Raw genomic sequence first — 23,028 nt, forward strand, 5'->3', positions numbered from 1 at the left:
AATCCAGCTTTGTCTCTTTCCAATTGTGCTACCTTTGACAAATTAATACACCCTTGTAATTTTCAGTTTCTTCATTTATAAAATGGGAATGATAATAGTACTTACTTCACATAATACTAGTTACTCAAACGCTAATGATTTAATAAGTGTTAGCTAAACGCAAAGAGAAACAACACAATTAAACACTCTCTTCAGCAAGAGTAAGTTGAGAGGTTAATGTCACCACATGCTTTGGTAAGAGACCAACACATAGCAGGTACTGGAATATCTTGCATCAAGATTTAACATTTTGTGGCTCACAATGCAGTTTTATCAAAGGTATTAAGTATTCTCTTTCTCTCTAGCTCTCTTCTTATTAGTATCATTTAAAAAGTAATATCGTTGGAATGTTCCCAGATCATGCTAGTTTGTGAATACAAATTAGTTCATGTTAATATCGGTGCCTAAATAAGGTTTAACAATCATCTTGAGTTTAATAATCATTCCCTTGACCCTGCAGTGCCTCCCTAGTCTCCATCATTTGCAGCAAGAAATCCTCAGCAGTGTCTTTCAGGTGCTCAGGAATAATACCACTCCTGCTTTACTGCTCTGGGCTCCTACTTAAGTTACCTTGACCCTGTATCGGCCACCAGTGTTCTTTATGAGAATATACCCTCACTGGGCAGATCAGTTCCTATTGCTGGCAAGGATGTATGGAGGTCTATTTCAGGTTGAGTGAGAGAATGGCTCTCTTGCCAGCTCCATGCTGTCATTTGTCACCAGGCCTAAAGTAGTACTTCTTAGAACTTAAATTTCACAAAGTCATTTGTGGGGAAGATGATTATTTAGCTTCTGGCCCTAAGTTCTTTACACAGCAGGCTCAAAACCATTTGAGGACTCTGAGAAAAGCAAGGAATGCAGGCATCACACCATTCCTTCCACTTCTTTTGACAATTTCCCAAGGCTGCCAGCACAAAAATTCCCCTTTCTTCATTCAGAAACATATGTTCCAAGAATGTCAACTTATACAAACAGATTGCTGCAGATGTCACTGGCCCATCCGCACCACAAATCATAAGGCTCTAAATTCCTTTCTATATCCCTATCATGTAACATCTGACATAAAGCACTAACTCAGAAGATGCCTCATCTACATGTGTTCTATTCCTGTTGTTGCCTTTGAAAGTGAAACAACTGCACATGGAGAGAAGAATCACACATTTATGAGCCTGAGGCCAGTCTGGCCACTGGGGACCCAATGCTCCAGCTCCTCGGCAACATGGAACTTTGGGGATTTCTGTTTTGCTGCTGCTGACGTGTGAATCTTTACAACAACCATTAACATAGTAACAATACATATCATACAGAAACAATTTAATTTTATTCCTGATTTCTCAAAAAGCTTTCTTGAGGTGATGTTAAGTGTTGCTAATACCTCTGTTACTTAACATTTTTTTTTGATAAGGTATATGAGGACCCATGATAATAGGTTTATTGAAAAATTCTTGCCCCTTCCTAGGAATGGAAGAATGATAACATGTAATGTAGTAATAGTGTATGCATAGTGTAAAGTGTAATACAGTGAAAATAGTGATGTAAAGATGATTAACAAGAAGGCAGTGGAGAATTCCTCTTCAACCTCATGTGACCTTGACAGTGTATTGTGACGCTGATGTTCGGCTAGTTCTGGGTGAAGTCCAGCTTCTTCTTTCTGATCACTCTTCTTGCCTCAGGGTGATGCCTACCCTGGACACCTAACTGCCCCCTCTCCATTCTAAAACCCCTTCTCACAAAGGAAGGATAAACAGACTCACATTCAAGTTGCAATCACAGATGTGACACGGTTTAATGTATATCGTTCTTAGAGGCATTCTAGGGGAAAGGAACAAGTCAAAAACTCCAGGTGGCAATGTCTGCTCTGCCGCTTATGATCGTGAGACTAACCCAGCACGACAAACCCTGAGCCCAGTTTCTCACCAGTGTCCTTTATGAGAAGATGCCCTCACTGAGCAGATCAGTTCCCAATGCTGGCAAGGCTGTATGGAGGTCTATTGCAGGTTACCAATCTCACAGGAGTTTTTAGAAGAATAAATGAAGAAATGAAAATGAGACTATTCTCAGCACAGTGGTCTATAGAAAGTGCTGAATTTATGTTGATTTACTCAACGAAGGACAAAACTTTAAATTGTGAAATTTTATATTTTTTGGGATGCACTTGGAGGGCCTTTTTTTCCCCTACCTTTAATCACATTTTATAGGTAGTTGCCAATTCTGTTCTATCTTTTCTTTTTTTCTACAGGGAAAACTGTACACTTGTCCTGATCTTCACCATGCTCTGAAATGAACCTGTGTGAACCCAGCGTGACAGAAGCAGGGACCACAAAAGTCTAAGGAATTCATGTGTTAGGACTTCTTCCAGTTCTATACAATTCATTTTATGAGAAGACATTATTGCCTTCCCGTTTTCAAGACACGCAACTCTAAAATGGTGAACAATGAACCTCAAATATTCTTTAATTTCTGCAATAATCTTCTGTAAATCTTTACCTCGAAATGGCTTCCTAAATCTACATTTTTTTACAACTGCCGTGGTTCAACATTTGCTTAGCAGGAACTCTAGGTCAGAGCTGTCCCTCAGCATCTACGGGATGGGGCCCCACCTGATTTTATTTCCTAACTTTCGAGCTGGCCTCAGATACCCGTTTATTCTTTGCTTCACAAAGATGCTTAGATAAAAGATCTGAAGACTCTCTTCAAAGATTCAAAAAGCTCCACTGTTTTGTGGGAAGATGTCTGTGGTCAGACAGGCAGGTGGATCGGGCGCCTAGGGCCCAGAGGTAGAAGGAGGTGGCCGGAGGCGCTCAGCCCAGCGCCTCTGGCATCTCTGAGGAGGGGCGCCGCCCAGGCGCTCGCGTTGCTAAGTCCTCTGTTTGCCGCGTTCTAAAGGAGCCCCGAGCGGGACCAAGGCAAACGTGGGGGGGTGTGTGTGGCGCGGGAAAGCTCGAGCAGTGTCTTCAGTAAACCCCCAGAAGAGGCAGCGGCCCCTCCGTTGATCCCTCCTGTCCCCAGGACCTTCTGACTCCGAGGGGGCAGAGGATTCCCCGCGTCCTTGGTTCCTCCCAACCGTCGCCGGCCCCCGGCGCCCGCGCCTCTCGGCACGTCGTGCACCCCCGGCCGCAGCAGGCGAATGGTCTGGCCCGTCGGTAGCCGCCACCCGCTTGGGCAGCGACAGCTGTTCCAAGCGCTCCGCGTCGAGCACCGGAGTCCCGAGCCGTGGCTGCCACGGGCTGTGGGCGGGCAGAGGAGAGCACCGGACCACCAGTGCAGGCTGCCGAGTCGGGGCGGCCGCCCGCGGGGAAGCTGCGAGGCGCGGGAGCACCTGGGGGACCTCTTGCAGCGGGGACGCGAGGACCCGGGCTGGGCTTTCCTCACCCGGGTGAGTACCTGCTGCCGCCATCCTCCCCCGACCCCCTTCCATGTCCCCACGTCCCCAAAGCCTCCGCCCTGGCCCTCTTTCCGGGCCCCCATCCCCGGACTGTCACTGCTCTGGGGACACCGTCCCCGCTGGGAGCCGCGGAACGGGGAGCTGCTGCGTTCGTGCAAATGATTCAGCACCATTCGTGCCCTGAGAGGTTTGGGCAGAATGGGGGAGGGAGAGGGCGGAGGGGACGGGGTCAGTTGCTGTGATCTCAGCTCAGTTTTTAGGCTCCAGATGGGAGACTCGGGCGGGCGGGGCCGGGTTGGGTGAACGAGGAGGCTCCCTGCTGGTTTATTCTGTAATTCCGTCGTTTTCCCACATCGTGGTATAAGCCTCCGCGAGTATGCGGGGCATTCTTGAAAGTGTGTCAAAATGCCCTTTTCGCACATGCGAGTGAAGTCTAGGGCCTTTGTAGATACCTCTCACTTTCTCCACGTCTTGCTCTGTTGGATGCCTGACTCATGCCATCATCCACTTTTATCACATCGCAGTGTTCCCTCGACTGATGTAAAAGATACCCTATGAAAGTTGCCTTGTATTCTGGGTGGGTTTGATTGATCCTGGCATAGAAAGAAAAGATTTAGGAGAGGTAGGAAATAATACCTTCATAGCCTAGGCACTTACTTTTATATATCGTATTTTATTAAATCATCATAATCCAGAACCACATGTGGAAACTGAGGAGCAGGGAAGTTAAATTACATTCTCAAGGTCACAGAACAGGAATTCGAATATAGGTTTTCCTGACTCTATAGTCCATGGATTTTCCACTGTATTAATGAAGTGTGTCCAAGTGTACATATATATGCTCTATTAGATATTAAACATAGAATTAATTAATCGAGGAGTAATCTCAAACAACAGCAACAACAACCTGTAAACTTTCTGCGTAAGGAATTATTGCTCCTTCAATATGAAAGAAAGATGCTTTGAATCATGTGAAAAATAATCTATTTTCTTAGAAAGCATATGGCAAAAAATATGTGAACAACACTACATAGGAGAGTGAGGTCATAACAGGAGATGTTCAGCACATTTTTGGCAGTGATATTTGGTGGATGCTCAAGTGTTGGAGAAGTCGATTAAAAAAGTAAGAAGAACTCTGGAAATCTTTTTCTGTCTTAAATGTTAGGGAGACATTTACAGTAATAATAGTTACTTAGTTCATGAGGTGTGCGACTGAACTGCACCCCACAATAGGGTGACAGGTGAACCCATACTAAGATAATGTTATTTGATTCATTACAACTCTGTGATATTGCATAACAGGTGATAACTCCATTTTACAGACTAAGGAACAAAATTCAGAGAAGGTTCAAGACCACTCAGTAAGCCATGGAATTTGGACAAGCCTTGACTCTTAGTTTAGAAATATGAGTGTTGTAGTAAAATGTAGTTCTTATATAGTGGGAAACTGAATTAGTTTGTTGTTACCCTGCCCTTAAGAGTCAACAATTATATGGACCTATGCTCCTTCTGTAAAAATAATGGATGCTAGGTCTTTCTTCACCCGTTGATGGGTCCTTTGACTTGCTTTCATTAGCGACTTACAGATTTTTTCTTAAGAAATGCATCTCTTGTTTATGTCTCAAGAGGCAGGTTGCTATAGTACAGATGCTCATTATCTCTAAATACTCACATAGTATTGATGGTAGGCAGGAACAGAGTCATCTTAGTATGCCATTTCTAAAGTATTGAACCATTTGCATTGGAGAATTCTTTTTCAAGTTAACAGGGGTATTGATAAAGTCCACTGCCTAAATAAGGACATAAAATGGAGGCACAAATTTATATTTGTTGTTCAAACAAGAGTATGAGAAGTGGGGTCTTGTGAAGAGTCTTGAGTTTGATTCCTAAAAGTCATTTCATTTTGTTCTTTACATGGCTATAACCTATATCCTGAACCTTGGCAAGGCATCTTGTAATCCAATCTGTTTAATCCTAAGGGGGACAGCAGAACTGGCATGAATGAATAAGCAAACATACAATATCACTGCTATTAAAAAAAAAAAGGAAAGTGCATGTCCTGGTGATGGATGGTCAGCAGCAACATTTTAAAACAGAGACAGCACATTTTACTTAGATGACATCACTGAGAGTATGAATATAATACCAACCTGGCTTTAGAACTGCTTTCTCTCCTCTGTTTGTCCAATGACTACAGTCTGCAAACCATCTAAATTCCCCACTTCAAGGAACTTAAAGTCTAGCAGGGGAAATTTTACTTACACGTGAGTAATTAACAAATAACTTAGAATTGGCTTAATACCAGAAAAGGGTGGTGCAGACCTACTGCTATAGCGGTACCTTAAGAGAAAGGAGAAATAGTAGAGCCTTGGATGATCAGAGGATCAGGAAAGTCTTCATGGGTTGAAGTGAATTAAATCAGTCTCAGAGACTGGAAGGATTCTGATAGGCAAAGAGAATGCCACATAAAGGTTCAGCTAAGAAGTGCTCATCTACTGTTTGGATACATGGTGAAAGATCATGAAGAAACTTGAATGTCAGACAGTGAGATCTGTTTCTGATCTGTTAATCATTTCTCTTTCTTACATTCTCCATATCCGTTGCCCCGAGTCCCCTTCCAGGAAATGGTCTGTTTCCTGGGTACTAAAAGGATTGTCAACTAAACTGAGAAAAAGTTTTCTGTGCAAGTACAATTTTTCCTCTTCCAAAGGAATTTGCCTTTTAGCTCCGGCCCCCATTAGAGAATTATGAACAATTTGGAAAGTTTAAGAATATAAAAAGGAAAAAAAAACCCTCATAATTTCACCAACTAAAGACAATCACTATTTATTTTTGACATGTTTCTTTCCACTTTTTTCATGCGTAGTTTTAATTATGGTATCTATATTACTTTTATATTATTTTTAAATTTAAAATTCTTTTTTTTTTTTTTTTTTTGAGACGGAGTCTCGCTCTGTCGCCCAGGCTGGAGTGCAGTGGCGCGATCTCGGCTCACTGCAAGCTCCGCCTCCCGGGTTCACGCCATTCTCCTGCCTCAGCCTCCCGCGTAGCTGGGACTACAGGCGCCCGCCACCACGCCCGGCTAATTTTTTGTATTTTTTTGTAGAGACGGGGTTTCACTGTGTTAGCCAGGATGGTCTCGATCTCCTGACCTCGTGATCCGCCCGCCTCGGCCTCCCAAAGTGCTGGGATTACAGGCGTGAGCCACCACGCCCGGCCTAAATTTAAAATTCTATAACTTTAGTTTTCATTTAATTACAACTGGCTTAATACTAGCTTTAAAATGCCTAATAGCAGGCTTAAAAATGCCTACATAATTTTCCATTTGGTAGATGTATTATCATTGCCTAATTGTTCCTCATTGTCACTATTGATGACATCATAATAAACAATTATTGATGATAATAATAGCACTGTGATGAACATCTTTGTGCGTGTGCTTTTTTTTTTTTGTATTTTGAATATTAGTTCCTTAGCATAGAGTCTCAGAAATAAAATTTCTGGGTTAAAGGGTATGAGGTCTTGAAGTTGCACTATTTTAAGCAAGTTTTGAAACTACTGAGTTCTTATATTAGGCCATTCTTGCATTGCTATAAATAAATACCTGAAACTAGGTAATTTATGAGAAAAGAGGTGTAATTGGCTCACAGTTCTGCAGGCTGTACTGGAAGCATGGCAGCATCTGCTTCTGGGGAGGCCTTAGGAAGCGTCCAATCATGTTGAAGGGGAAGGGGGAGCAGGCACATCACATAGCAGAAAGCAGGAGCAAGAGAGAGAGTGAGGGGGTGGTGCCACACACTTTAAGTGACCAGATCTTGCGAGAACTCAGAGTGAGCGCTCACTTACCGCCAAAGGGATGCATTAAGCCATTCATGATGGATATGTCCCCAGGATTCAAATATTTCCCACCCCCACCTCCAACACTGGGGAATAAAATTCAACATGAGATTTGGATAGGGACCCATATCTAAACTGTATCAATTCCCAGTGTTCAATTTGGAATGCTTACACGTTGATTATAGAATATTTGCATATTAATAATTCATAACACCCAATCTTGTCTGTGGCTCCTCAGATTATAGTCTTTCAGGCAACTTCTTTTGATCAGACTAAAGACTGATTAAATCATGGAGACTGCGAGAAAGGCAGGCAGTTGGTGTTACTGAGGAGAGAAGATACTAAGTTGGAGAACAGGCTTGGTGAGAGTGAGTAAGAGTTGATAGTCAGAGAAGGAGAATATGTGATAGACTACTTTCTGGTTCCAGTGTTGTATTTGTGGACTTCAGCTGTAAACCTCTGCATTCCCTCACCCACAACACACATATCTATCTCCTTCAAATTTCAGTTTATTCTATCCTCTTATATCAGATTCCCAGGTCTCCAGCTTCAGGGTCCCGATATTGCAAGGCACAGCTGTGAGCTCACTTTTGCACTCTAATTTGGGGAATTCACAAAGGTGAGAGCAGGAATTTGGGACCTCTGCTTAGGTCTGAGCAGAAGTCCTGGGCACAAGGTATAAGGTGTAAGGGAGGGACAGTTGACAGACATTAAAGACCTCTCCTGCCTCCCCTGTACCTTTGCCAGAGATGACCTTTGAGAACAGTGATCGTCAGATGCATAAAGTTCCCAACATCTCTTCTCAGCATTCAGATGCTCCCCCTCCCCTTGTTCCCAGTATCCTTCCACCAGAGGAAATTCCCCTCATGGAGTAGAGAGACTGTGCTTCAGTTTCCTCTATTCATTGTAGGGATACTTGGCACTACCTTCTTGCAATGAGAAGGGCAGGGGCCCAGTGTTGGACGGGTACTTTGGGCTCCTGACTTGCTCCTCCAGGTTCTCACCTGAGCTTCCTCACTGTCCTACCTCCACTCTCTTTCAAGGCTGGGAATCCATTGAGGTCACAAGGCTGGGAATCCATTGAGGTAGGCAGGCCATTAAGTGTCTGTGAGAGCCGGTGGAAGCAGAGCCAAGGCAGATGAATGTGCCTGAGGGCACAATTAGGAAGCAGAGAGGCAGGTTCTTATACTATGCCATCAGTCTTGAGAGACTTGAAACAATGAAAACAAAAGCATCACATTATAAACCAAAAAGAGGATTCCCACCCCACTTTTCAGGTCCTGAAAGAGGATTTCTGATAGAAGCTGGACATTAACATAGGCAGAGTATTTTAGGCAGAATTTGTCCTGTGCTTAGTTGAAACCTATTATTGAAAAGTTTGTAAGCTCTTAGAAGGTGGTAAATCTATCTCCATTTCTCTCAGGCATTATCTGTCAAAGTTGAAGTGAGCTTAGCAAATATTTTTCCTGGAGTTAAGTTAAAGTAGAAAAGTTAAACTTAAATAAGCTTGAGTATTCTCCACTAATCTTTATTTCTGTTATTTCCTATTTGACATTTATCTGTTAACACACTTCTGTCCATAGTACACACAGTAGTTGACAGAGCCAAGATATTGGAATTGTTTTGGCTCTGGGATGGTGAGTGATAAGTAAATTTCCCCCCTTTTTCTTTCACCTTTTGTTTGCAAGCAACTAGTTGGCTTATGTTTCCTTTGAAGGTGTAGAGTTAAGTACTCCAGCATTCACTGGGTCTTCTCTGTGGCTGAACCAAAGGTCTCTGATCCTTTCTTTTGAAATTGGTGAGATTGTTGGTCCACTGGGCATATTGAACCATCCACATTGTTTGCTCTTTCTAAATTGTGCTGTAGCACCTGAGCTTTCTAACTTAGTGTTATTTTTGTCTTTCTGCTTAGTTGTGTGTAACGGAACAGTATATTTGACAAAGGATTATTTAGAAAATTTTCATCTCTCTTACCCCCTATTTTGCAGAGTGTGAGCTGGTGCCATGTCTAATTCAACAGTATGGCAGTAGCTGTTTTTATAAACATTTTCCTCCCTCTTCCATTAGTGTATATATAGTGAAGTTGACTTTTTAAAGTAAATTGAGCATTTTTAGATTTGGAAGGTGGCTCAGCAGTAATCTAGGCAGCAGCTTCAAGATCATTTCAATGCTATTTGTTGGATTGGAATTTTCAGGATGCTTAGATATACCTCTCATGTAAGGTAGGGCTATTTTTGTTTTGTAAGTGAAATGACTCCACTTAAACTTTATTGTGTAAAATCTGCTTTAATTGATGTGGTCTTAACACTATGTCATAATGTAAAGTGTTGGTAGAAAAAGTTAGCATCTTTGGGTTTAATTTGAATTATTGCATTTGATGGGAAAATTTTCATGTGTATTTTGTCATTACTAGTATTTAAAAATCTATGTTTTCAAAGTACTTAACAAATAAAATCTATGACCATGTGTGATATTCATAATGATTGCTGAAAAATCAGGACAGTAATTTTAGCACACATCTTAGTCTATATTTAGAATCAGTCAGTCTGCAGTTAACTAACAAATACATGCTAGTTGTTTTATGGAGAGAAAAGCTAGAAACTAAACATTTCCAAAAAAAAAAAAAAGAACCTGAATACTTTCTATAACCAGTTTAATATTTATGAAACCAGATGGGGGCATTTTCATTTATGTTTAGGTTTGATCACATCCAAGATGATAATTTTTTTTAGCATCTCTTAAATCTAGAATTTTAAAGATTAGCAGATATTATTTCCACCATTTTTACAATGTGAAAAATGGAGCTAGAGAGAAAAAGCGAGGCAGAATTAGCATGCAGAAGCATAATGAGATTTGAAATTGGTCTATAGCTGCCTGTTTTAGATACTAATTTTGACAGTAGATGCTAGTATTTGCTGTCATATGTAAATAAGAGTACAACCTTTATTGGTTTATTCGTCCTTTTGTTTTTTTTTCTTTAGAGTATTTGAGGAAAAAGTATCTTCTCAAGTTAACTGAATTTTTTTTAAACTAATCTGTGATGCCTATTTCCAGTTTACATCAGCTTCCCCCTTAGTTAGTACATATACTTTTCAACCCATTATTTTTTTTGGAAAATATAAACAAGTTGTTTTTGGAACTTGCCACAAAAATGATAGGGAAATAGACAAATAGTAAGGAAAATTTGAAAGGGAGGGATCAGTGCTTCTCAAAATTAAGTGAGCTGTATATATATATATTTGCAAAAAGCCTTGTCAAAAATCAGTGCCAAATGAGCATTTTTGGCAGAAAGAAACATTTGCTGCTACATATGTTATGGGGTTGACATTTCTGAATAAGAGGCATTTTCTTTTTTAAACATTTATCTTGAGTATATAATATGCATCAAGACCTATTTTCATCCTTGACTTAGGATTAAAAGTGAATATGGTTTTTCATTCTAGTAGGGCATATACTTCCATATTGTGCTTAAGAGTGTATCTGTGAATTTTGTTTTTAGAACCTACAAGGACTTAGAATAATATAAACATAGGATGTGTGAAGGTCCTCAAGTGTAGCTTCTACTGGGAATAAAATTAAGCAAATACACTCAGCAATATCTATAAATAGAGTGATTTAGATCTCCAAGTAAAATTACCTGATAATATAGTTCAAGAGTGTGAAAATCTTAGTATTTATATAATTATTTGGGTGATTGCAGGCATTCCACAAAGGCAAATTTTTCTTCCAGTAAATATTTTGTAGCATTATTTTTAATATATATATTTTTTCTTTTTTTGAGACAAACTCTCCCTCTGTCACCTAGGCTGGAGTGCAGTGGTGTGATAATGGTTCACTGCAGCCTTAAATTCCTGGGCTCAAGCGATCCTCCCACCTCAGCCCCCTGAGTAGCTGGGACTACAGGTGTACCACCGTGCCCAACTAATTTTTATATTTTTCGTAAAGACAGGGTTTTGCCATATTGCCCAAGCTGGTCTCAAACTCCTGAGCTCAAGTGGTCCACCAGCCTTAGCATCCCAAAATGCAGGGGAACCACCATGCCTGGCTGTATAATTTTTTTTACTGTGATAAAAACATCTTAAACATTTTTAAATGTACAGTGCAGAAGTATACAGTTCACATTATTGTGAAACGACCTTCAGAACTTTTTCATCTTGTAAACCTCAAACTCTATACTCATTAAACAACTCTGCTTTTCACCCACCTCCCCCTAGCTTCACCCTCTGCCCCTGGTAACCACTATTCTACTTTATGTTTCTATGAATTTGACCACTTTAGCTACCTCATACAAGTGGAATCATACATACTTGTCTTTTGTAACTGGCTTATTTCACTTAATATAATGTCCTCCAAGTTCATCCATGTTGTAGGATATGTCAGAATTTCCTTACTTTTTAAAGCTGAATACTATTCCGTTATAAGTATGTACCACATTTGTTTATCCATTCATCATCCATGGACAGTTGTGTTGCTTCCACCTGCTGGCTGTTGTGAACACTGCTTCTATGAACATGGGCATGCAAATACCTCTTCAAGACTGTGCTGTTAATTTTTTTCAGATTATACCCTGAAGTGAAATTGCTGGAGTATATGGTAGTTCTATTTTTAATTTTTGAGGAACCTCCATATTGTTTCCCATAGGAGTTGCACCATTTTACTATCACACCAACAGTGCACAGGTGTTGCAATTTCTCCTCAACCTTGCCACTTATTTTGTGATATTTTGATTGTAGCTGTCTTAATGGGTGCAATATGATATTCGTTACAGATTTGATTTGTATTTCTCTTATGATTAGTAACATTGGACATCTTTTCATTTGCTTATTGGTCATTTGTATATCCTCTTTCTATTCAAGGCATTAGCCCATTTTTAAATAGGGTTATTGGAAGTCCTAGCCAGAGCACAGGCAAGAGAAAGAAATAAAAGGCATCCAAATAAGAAGTCAAATCATCTCTCCTTATTGATACGATCCAATACCTAGAAAACCCTAAAGACTCTGCCAAAAAGCCCCTGGAACTTAAAAACAGCTGTTATACAGTTTCAGGATAAAAGACCAATGCACAAAAACCAGTAACATTTCTATACACCAATAGCATTCAAGCTAAGAGCCAAATCAAGAATGCAATCCCACTTACAGTAGCCACAAAAAAAATCCCCAACATCAATAATAACAACAACAACCAAAGCCTAAGAATACATCTAATCAAGGAGGTGAAAGATCTCTGCAAGGACAACTACGAGACACTGCTGAAAGAAATCAGAGAGTACATACCAAAAAAATGAAAAAAACATTCCATGCTCATGGATTGGAATAATCAATATTGTTAAAATGGCCATACTGCCCAAAGCAGTCTACAGATTCAGTGCTATACTTATCAAGCTACCAAAGTCATTTTTCACAGAACTAAAAAAACAAAACAAAACAAAAACTATTTGAAAATTCATAGGGAACCAAAAAAGACCCTGCATAGCTAAAGCAATCCTAAGCAAAAAGAACAAAGCTGGAGGCATCACAATACCTGACTTCAAACTATATACTGTAAGGCTGTAGTAAACAAAATAGCCATAGTACTGGTACAAAAACAGACACATAGACCAGTGAAACAGAATAGAGAATCCAGAAATAAAGCCACATGGTTAACAAAGTTGACAAAACTAATATGGAAAAGACTTCCTGTTTCCCTGTTCAATAAAAGATACTGGGATAACTGGCCAGCCATATGCAGAAAAATGAAACTGGACACCTACCCCTCACCATGTAGAAAAACTAGCTCTTTTAAAGATTTAAATATAAGTCCTCAAACTATAAAAATCCTATAAGAAAACCTAGGAAATACCCTTCCCAACATTGCCTTGATGAAGAATTTATGGCTAAGTCCCCAAAAGCAATTGCAGCAAAAAAATTTATAGGTGGGACCTAGCCAAAGTAAAGAGCTTCTGTACGGCAAAATAAACTATCAGCAGAGTAGACAGACAACCTACAGAATGGGAGAAAATGCCTGCAAACTATGTATCTGACAAAGGTCTAATATCCAGAATCTAAAGAACTTAAACAGTTGAACAAACAAAAAACAACACCATTAAAAAGTGGGCAAAAGGTCAGGCGTGGTGGCTCATGCCTGTAATCCCAGCACTTTGGAGGGCCGAGGAGGGCGGATCACAAGGTCAGGAGACTGAGACCATCCTGGCCAACATGGTGAAACCCCATCTCTACTAAAAATACAAAAATTAGCTGGGCGTGGTGGGTGCACGCCTCTAGTTCCAGCTACTTGGGAGGCTGAGGCAGGAGAATAGCTTGAATCCGGGAGACGGAGATTGCAGTGAGCTGAGATCGTGCCACCGCACCCCAGCTTGGAAACAGAGCGAGACTCCATCTTAAAAAAAAAAAGGTGGCCAAAGACACGAACAGACACTTCTCAAAAGAAGATGGACAACTGGCTAACAAATATGACTAAGTGCTCAACATCACTAATCACCAGAGACATGCAAATCAAAACCACAATGAGATACCATCTCGCATCAGTCAGAATGGCAACTAACGAAAAGTCAAAAACCAACAGATGCCAGCAAGGCTGCAGAGAAAAGAGAACACTTATACACTGCTGGTGAGAATGTAAATTAGTTCAGTCACTGTGGAAAGCAGTTCAGAGATTTCTCAAATAACTTGAAACAGAACTACTATTCGACCCAGCAATCCCATTACTGGATATATATCCAAAAGAAAATAAGTTGTTCTACCAAAACGATACATGCACTTGTATAATATGTTCACTGCAGCACTATTCACAATAGCAAAGACATGAAATCAACCGAGGTGCTGTCAGAGGTGGATTGGATAAATAAAATGTGGTACATATACACCATGGAATGCTACGCAGCCATAAAAAGAATGAGATATCTTTTGCAGCAACATGGATGCAGCTGGAGGCCATTACCTTAAGCAAATTAACGCAGGAACAGGTAACCAAATACTGCATGTTCTCACTTATAAGTGGCAGCTAAACATTGGGTACTCATGGACGTAAAGATGGCAACAATAGACTCTGGGGATTACTATAGGGAGGTAGGAGGGTGAAGAATGTGGGCTGAAAAACTACCGATTGGGTACTATGCTCACTACCTGTGTGATGGAATCAATTATACCCCAAACCTCAGCATCATGCAATATACTCAGGTGACAAACCTGTACATGTAACCCCTGAATCTAAAATAAAAGTTGAAATTATAGAATAAATAAACAAATAGGGTTATTTGATTTTTTCTTGTTGAGTTGTAGTTCTTTATATATTCTAGGTATCAACTCCTTGTCAGATAATATGTTTTGCAAACATTTTCTCATTTTGTACATTGCCTTTTCACTCTGTTGATTGTGTCCCTTGGTGCACAAGAAGTTTAAAGTTGATTTAGACCCATTTGTTTATTTTTGCTTTTGTTGCTTGTGTAGCATTTGTTGTTATTAGCAGTTTTAAAAAAATATTGTTAGAATTGTTTCAAATTGCTGTTTACTAATTCCTTTCCTCCTTATTTAAAGTCCACAGTAGTATTCTTGAGACTATGTAATGATGATACATGCCATAATTATTTTACAAATTGAAATTAATTTCAATGGAATTTGTCTCTGTGGAAGAGCCACTTTAAAAAAATCTATCTAATGTAGAATTTTGTTGTTGTAACTTAACCAAATGTTAATAGAAATTGTGTTAAACCTATACATTGATTTAGGGAGAATTGCCATCATCACTGCGTTGCTTCTTTCAATCCATGGACATGGCATGTCCCCAGGTGTTTAAGTCTTCATTGATTTCTTTCATCAGGATTTTATATTTTTTTAATTTTTTTTTGTTTTTTCTTTCTTTTTTTTCCATGTAAACCTTCCTGCACAAATTATAATTTTAATTATATAAATCTTGCACATGTTATCTTAGATTTATACCTATGTTTTAAATTTTCTTTGGAAAATTATACCTATGTTTTAAATTTTCATTTCCATTTATTCATTGTCAAGATGTAGAAATGCAATTGATTTTTGTGTGTTGATCTTGTGTTCTTCATTTTTTGGTTCTGAGAATTATAGACCCTTTGAGGGTTTTTTTTAAATGTAGACAATCATGTCATCAGAAAATAAAGACAGTTTTATTTCTTTCCAATCCATATGTCTTCATTTTTCTTGCTTTATTGCAATGGCTGGAACTTCCTGTACTATGTTCAATAAAAGTGGTGAGAGTGGACATCCTTGCCTTCTTCTTCTTTTTTTTTTTTTTTTTGAGATGGAGTCTTGCTCTGTTGCCCAGGATAGTGTGCAGTGGCATGATCTTGGCTCCTTGCAACCTCTGCCTCCCGGATTCAAGCAATTCTGCTGTCTCAGCCTCTTGAGTAGCTGGGACACAGGTGCATGCCACCACTTCTGGCCAATTTTGTGTTTTTAGTAGGGGATTTCACAATTATTGGTCAGGCTGGTCTCGAACTCCTGACCTCAGGTGATACACCGGCCTCGGCCTCCCAAAGAGCTGGGATTACAGGTGTGAGCCACTATGCCTGGCTGCCTTCTTCTTAATCATAGAAGGAAATCAGTCTTTCACTATTAAATGTGATGCTAATTATGTAGGTTTTTTGTACCTGCTCTTTACGGGGTCAAGAAAGTTTCTCTCTGTCCTTAGTATACTGAGACATTTTATCCTGAATGAATGTTGAATTACATCAAATGCTTTTTTTAGTATCAATTGATATGGATGTATGATTTTTCTTTCTTAGCTTATTGATATGGTAGGTTACATTGATTTATTTTTGAATATTGAATCAGCCTTGCATACATGAAATAAATCTCACTTTGTCATGACAGCACATACTTATACATATATTATACATACACACACATTATACATATACACACATTAGGTACACACACAATATATCCACAAATATTGTTAGATCAGTTTGCAAAATTTTAAGGATTTTTGCATCTAAGCGAATGAAATATATTGGTCCGTAGTTTCTTTTTCTGGTGCTTCTTTGGTTTTGGTTGTCAAGAGTACTATTGATCTCATAAAATGAGTTGGAAAGTGTTTCTTCTTCTATTTTCTGAAAGAGTTTGTTTAAAATTGGTGTTAATTCTTCATTGAGTGTTTGGCAAAATCCCGTAATAAAACCACCTTGGTCTGGACATTTCTTTTTCAGGATATTTAATGACAGAATCAGAATTATTTCTTTAGTAGTTATAGAACTATTTAGGTGATCTGTTTTATCTTGCCTGAGATTGGGTAGTTTGTGTTTTTTTAAGAAATTGATTAGTTTTGCTAAGTTGTTGAATTCATAACAGTAAAGTTATTCATAATTTTCCCTTATTATCCTTTTATTGTCTTTAGATTCTGTTGAGATAGGTTTTTTTAAATTTTTGTTTATTTATTTATTTATTTTTAAGAGACAGGCCTTGCTATGTTGCCCAGGTTGGTCTCGAACTCCTGGGCTCAAGCAATTGTCCCCCCATCTTTGTTTCATTTTTGATGTTGGTGACTTGAGTCTTATCTTTTAAAAAATCTGTGATGGTTAATATTAGGTGTCAACTTGGTTGGATTGAAGGATGCCTAGATAGCTGGTAAAGTATTATTTCTAGGGGTGTCTGTGAGGGTACTGCCAGAGGAGATTGACATTTGAGTCAGTGGACTGGTAGAGGAAGACCCACCCTCATTGTGCCAGTGTGGCTAGAACAAAGCAGGCGGAAGAAGGTGGGATAAGCTTTGCTTGCTGAGCCTTCTGGCTGCCTTCTTTCTCCAGCCTTGGATGCTTCCTTCTGCTTCTCCTGCCCTTGGACCTCAAACTGCAGGTTCCTTGGCCTTTGGACTCTGGGACTTGCACCAGGGAATTGCCAGGGGTTTTTGGGCCTCTGGCTACAGACTGAAGGCTATACTGTCAGCTTCCCTGGTTTGAAGCTTTCGGACTCAGACTGAGCCACTACCAGCTTCTGTCTTCCCCAGCTTACAGGTGGCCTATTGTGGGACTTTGTCTTGTAATCCTGTGAGCCAATTCTCCCTAATAAACTCCCTTATATATGTAGTCATATATCCTACTAGTTCTGTTCCTCTGGAGAACCATGACTAATACAAAATCCTTGTCAGTTTTGCTAGATGTTTATCAATTTTATACATTCTTTTAGAAGACTTTATTTTATTTTATTTCATTTTGGATACAAGGGGTACATATGCAGGTTTGTTACCTGGGTATATTGCATGATGCTGAGGTTTGGAATATGGATAGTCCCATAACCCATTTAGTAAGCATAGTACCCAATCAGTAGTTTTTCAGCCCACGTCCCCCTCCCTCTCTCCCCTTTAGTAGTCCCCAGAGTCTATTGTTGCCATCTTTATGTCTGTGAGTACCCAATGTTTAGCTGCCACTTATAAGTGAGAACATGCAGTATTTGGTTTCCTGTTCCTGCGTTAATTTGCTTAGGATAATGGCCTCCAGCTGCATCCATGTTGCTGCAAAAGATATAATCTCATTCTTTTTATGGCTGCGTAGCATTCCATGGTGTATATGTACCACATTGTATTTATCCAGCCCACTGTTGATGGGCACCTCGGTTGATTTCATGTCTTTGCTATTGTGAATAGTGCTGCAGTGAACATATTATACAAGTGCATGTATCGTTTTGGTAGAACAACTTATTTTCTTTTGGATATATATCCAGTAATGGGATTGCTGGGATGAATGGTAGTTCTGTTTTAAGTTATTTTGAGAAATCTCCAAACTGCCTTCCACAGTGACTGAACTAATTTACATTCCCACCAGCAGTGTATAAGTGTTCTCTTTTCTCTGCAGCCTTGCCGGCATCTGTTGGTTTTTGACTTTTTGTTAGTTGCCATTCTGACTGATGCGAGATGGTATCTCATTGTGGTTTTGATTTGCATGTCTCTGATGATTAGTGATGTTGAGCATTTTTTCATGTTTTTTGGCCACTTGTCCATCTTCTTTTGAGAAGTGTCTGTTCATGTCTTTTGTCCATTTTTTTTTTTTTTGAAACAGGATCTCACTCTGTCACCCAGGGTGGAGTGTAGTGGCACAATCTTGGCTCACTGTAGCCTTGACCTCCTGGGCTGAAGCAGTCCTTCTATCTCAGCCTCCTGAGTAGCTAGGACTAAAGGTGCACACCACCATACTCAGCTAATTTTGTTTATAGTTTGTAGAGATGAAGTCTCACTATATTGCCCTGGCTGGTCTCAAACTCTGGGCTCCAGCTCTCTTCCTGCTTCGGCCTTCCAAATTGCGAGATTACAGGTGTGAGCCACTGCACTCAGCCTTTTGCCCATTTTTTAACAAAATTATTTGTTTTTTTATTTTTCAGCTATTTAAGTTCCTTTCAGATTCCGGATATTATAGCTTTGTCAGATACATGGTTTGCAAATATTTTCTCCCATTCTGTAGGTTGTCTGTTTACTCTGTTGATAGTTTCTTTTGCTGTACAAAAGCTCTTTAGTTTGATGAGATCCCACTTGTCAATTTTTGTTATTATTGCAGTTGCATTTGGGCACTTAGCCATAAACTCTTTGTCAAAGCCAGTGTTTGCTAGGAAGGGTATTTCCTAGGTTTTCTTCTAGGATTTTTATAGTTTGAGGGGTTACATTTAAATCTTTAATCCATCTTGAGTTAATTTTTGCTTGTGGTGAGAGGTAGTTTGTCCAGTTTCTTGCTTCTGCATGTGGCTAGCCAGTTATCCCAGTGTCATTTATTGAATAGACAGTCTTTTTCTTATTGCTTATTTATTTATTTATTTATTTGTTTTTGAGACAGAGTCTCATTCTGTCACCAGGCTGGAGTGCAGTGGCGTGATCTCGGCTCACTGCAGCCTCCGCCTCCTGGGTTCAAGCGATTCTCATGCCTCAGCCTCTCGAGTAGCTGGGACTACAGTGTGCGCCACCATGCCCAGTTACGTTTTGTATTTTTAGTAGAGATGGGGTTTCACCATGTTGCCCAGACTAGTCTCGAACTCCTGACCTCAACTGCTCCACCTGCTTTTGCCTCCCAAACTGCTGGGATTACAGGTGTGAGCCCTTATTGCCTGGCCCCTTATTGCTTATTTTTGTCGACTTTGTCAAAGATCAGAGAGGTGTCGCTATGTGGCTTTATTTCTGTGTTCTCTGTTCTGTTCCATTGGTCTTTGTATTTGTTTTTCTACCATTACCATGCTATTTTGTTTACTGCAGCCTTGTACAGTTTGAAGTCTGGTAATGTGATGCCTCCAGCTTTGTCCTTTTTGCTTAGGATTGTTTGGGCTATCAGGGCTCTTTTTTGGTTCTATATGAATTTTCAAATAGTTTTTTTCTACTTCTGTGAAAAATAACATTGGTATTTTGATAGGAATAGCATTGAATCTACAAGTTACTTTGGGCAGTGTGGCCATTTAAATGATTCTGATTCTTTCAATCCAAGGGCATGGAATATTTTTCCATTTTTGTGTTATCTCCGATTTCTTTCAGCAGTGTTTTATAGTTCTCCCTGTAGCGATCTTTCAGTTCTTTTGCTAGATATATTTGTACATATTTCATTTTTTTGTGTGTGTGGCTATTGTAAATGGGATTGTGTCGTTGATTTAGCTATCAGCTAGAACAATATTGGTGTATAGAAATGCTACTGAAGACTCTTTTTTGTTTCATTTATTTTCACTATTGTTTTCCTGTTTTCAGTTTCATTGATTTCTTACATTTATATAATTTTTTTTCTGTCTACTTTGGATTTTTTTTCTCCCTCTTGCAATTTCTTGAAATAGGAACTTAGATTATTAATTTGAGAGTGTTTCTCTTTTCTAATGTAAGCATTTAGGTGTCTAAATTTCCTTCTCAGCCTGGCTTTAGCTGCATTTGACAGATTCTGTTATGTTTTCTTTTCACTTTTACTCAGTTCTATGTGGTTTCAAAAAAATATGATTCATGGACTATTTAGAAATGTATTGTTTAATTCCAAGTGTTTGAAGATTTTGCTGCTGTTTCTGTTATTGGTTTCTAGTTTAATTCAATCTAGTCAGATAACGTACTCTATATGGTTTAAATTCTTTTAAATATGCTAAGACATGTTTTATGAGCTGTGATATGGTGCATCTTGGTGAGTGCTGTATGGGCACTTGAAAAATTCTTGAGTAGAATGTCTAATGTCAATCATAGCCTACTGGTTGATGGTATTGTTCAGTTTTCCTATATCCTTGCTGATTTTTAATTTAGTAATCTATTAATTGCTGAGAATGGGGTATTGAAATCCCCAGCTACCTTCGTTGATTTTTTTTTTTTTTTTTTTTTTTTTTTGTGACAGAGTCTCGCTCTGTCGCCCAGGCTGGAGTGCAGTGGTGCGATCTTGGCTCACTGAAAGCTCCGCCTCCTGGGTTCACACCATTCTCCTGCCTCAGCCTCCTGAGTAGCGGGGACTACAGGCGCCCGCCACCATGCCTGGCTAATTTTTTTGCTATTTTTCAGTGGAGACGGGGTTTCACCGTGTTAGCTAGGATGGTCTCGATCTCCTGACCTCATGATCTGCCCGCCTCGGCCTCCCAAAGTGCTGGGATTACAGGCGTGAGCCACGGCGCCTGGCCTACCTTTGTTGATTTTTAAACTTTTCAGATCTATTAGTTTTTGCCTTGTGTATTTTGAAACCATCTTGTTTGGTGGATATACACTTATTATTGTTATATCTTCTTGGTGGATTGAGCTTTTTATAATTTTGCAGTAGCCCTCCTTGGCTCTAGTGATTTTTTTTTGCTTTGAAATTTATTTTATCTGATATTGATATAGCCACTTCTGCTTTTTAAAAATAAATACTTGCATGATATATCTTTTTCCATATTTTTATTTTCAATCTATATATGTCATTATGTGTGAAAAGAAGTTTTTATAGATATGTATAGTTGGGTTGCATTTTAAAATTTACTGTGCCAATCTCTCTTTTAAAGGATGTGTCTGTACCATTTATGTGTGTAGTTGTTGATATATCAAGTCTGCTTTTTTCCTCATTTTTTATTTCCTTTCTTTCTCATTTTTCTATTTCTTTTTCTTGCCTTTCTGTGGATTAGTTGGATATTTTTTAGAGCTGTATTTTTATTTATTTATAAGTTTTTGAAACATATAGCTTCGTATAGTTTTCTTAGTGGTTGGCCTAGGTATTACTATTTTTCTTAGTGGTTCCCCTGGTATTACTTTATACATACTTAGTTTATCATAGCTTACTTTTTTACATTTTTCAACTTTGAATTAAGTATAGAAAACTTTACTTCCATTTAGGTCCTTTTACCCTCTCTTCTTTTTAATTATAATTGCTTTAAGTATTTCCTATACATACTTTGAGTAACAGAAGAGATGGCTGCTTTTTCCATAAAATATTATTAAAGAATTGTATGTTAGCGATAGTATGTTATGTGTACTTGTATTTTTCCCAATTCTGTTATTATTCTTTCCTTTCTGAAGATCTCAGATTTATCATTTTCTTTGTGTTAAGAGAGCTTCCGGAAGCCATTCTTTCATGGGACATCTGGTAGTATCAAATTTTCTTAGTTTTCCTTTGTCCAGAATGTCTTTTTTCACTCCTCATTCCTGAATGATAGTTTGGCCAGATACAGGAAATGGGATTAACAGTTACTTTCTTTCAGCACTTGAAAGAAAAAAGCCTGGCCAAGATGGCAAGATCCTGTTTCTACAGAAAAAAAATTAAAAATTAGCCAGGCCCGTGGTGGTGTGCGCCTGTAGTTCCAGCTACTTGGGAAGTTGAGGTGGGAGGATTCCTTGAGCCCAGGAGTTCAAGGCGGCAGTGAGCTATGATTGTGCCTCTGTGCTTCAGCCACATTTGGAGAATGTGGCTCCAAATGCCTATCTCAGCCAGCAGTCTTATGCACAAATATAATAGGCAAGACTACCACCTCCATTTTTACTAGAGGGAAGTGTAATTTTTTTTTTCTTCAGACCAAAATTTTTCTTCTAGAATATTCTTTTAACAGTGAATTCTGTTAAGGGAAAGAGAAGACAAGATTGTTGGGATTTGGTAAATTCTCACTCACTAAAAGATGAATTAAGCCCTAGCCTTTACATATATGCTTTAGTTGAACAGAAGTGTAAAATTAATTTGTAGTAATTGCACAAGCATTCCAGAAGATTGGCTTGATACCTTAGTGGTCTTTTAAAGTCAGCTATCAGAAGAACATGACGCATATTTAATTTTAAAAAATCTTTCGAGTCTTTATTAGAGTTGATTTTGTTTTCATTAGTAATACTTTGAAAATTTGCCATAAGCAAGTCCTGCAAGCCCCATACATTTTTCACACCATTAAAAGCCTTCTCGGGATTACCCCAAGAGTACTTGGATTCACTGTGGTGTTTGTGAAGCCCCTTTGCAAAATTATGAGAGTAAGAGAATTCTGACATAGTTGACTCCATTTGGCTTCTAACTTCCAAGCTATCTTTGATCATTCCTAGGTGTAGGCCAAGCTAATTTTGGATGGAATTTAGTTTATAGTTTAACCTTAAAGCAAGGATGATAATAGTTCTTTCCCAAATTAAACTGTCTTTTTAAAACTAATGAAAGACTGCAAGGTTAGGATTATGAGAGGGGCCTGCATTGTGCTAAAATGTAGGTGTAGTTAAACAACAACCAGCCATTGATCTGGATATTAAAAGATTTGTGACTTACCCAATTATTTCTCTAAAATCCCTACCGTAGAACCTAAGATTGGCCTTTTGAGATGTTTTTCAGACTTCTGCATTTCTGACTGTTGGGTGACTCCACCTGGACCCTTGAC

The 23,028-nt window shown here is 39.1% G+C and overlaps 1 protein-coding gene across 7 annotated transcripts in view; it reads left to right on the top strand.

The window, feature by feature from the left end:
* The first annotated feature begins 3,213 nt into the window (after nucleotides 1-3,213).
* TTLL7 (tubulin tyrosine ligase like 7) overlaps nucleotides 3,214-23,028 on the top strand; it is a 134,152-nt gene continuing 114,337 nt past the window's right edge. For 3 of the 7 annotated variants that reach the window (XR_010130611.1, XM_019021637.4, XM_019021666.4), the window contains exon 1: nucleotides 3,280-3,415. The gene's annotated coding sequence lies outside the window, so the exon portion shown is untranslated. Of the gene's footprint in view, nucleotides 3,416-23,028 lie in introns of all 7 variants that reach the window. The other 4 variants (XM_019021691.4, XM_031002407.3, XM_055351257.2 and 1 more) reach the window with 3 other exon arrangements.

The sequence above is a fragment of the Gorilla gorilla genome, chromosome 1 (assembly GCF_029281585.2).
Source record: "Gorilla gorilla gorilla isolate KB3781 chromosome 1, NHGRI_mGorGor1-v2.1_pri, whole genome shotgun sequence".
Taxonomy (NCBI): Eukaryota; Metazoa; Chordata; class Mammalia; order Primates; family Hominidae; genus Gorilla; species Gorilla gorilla.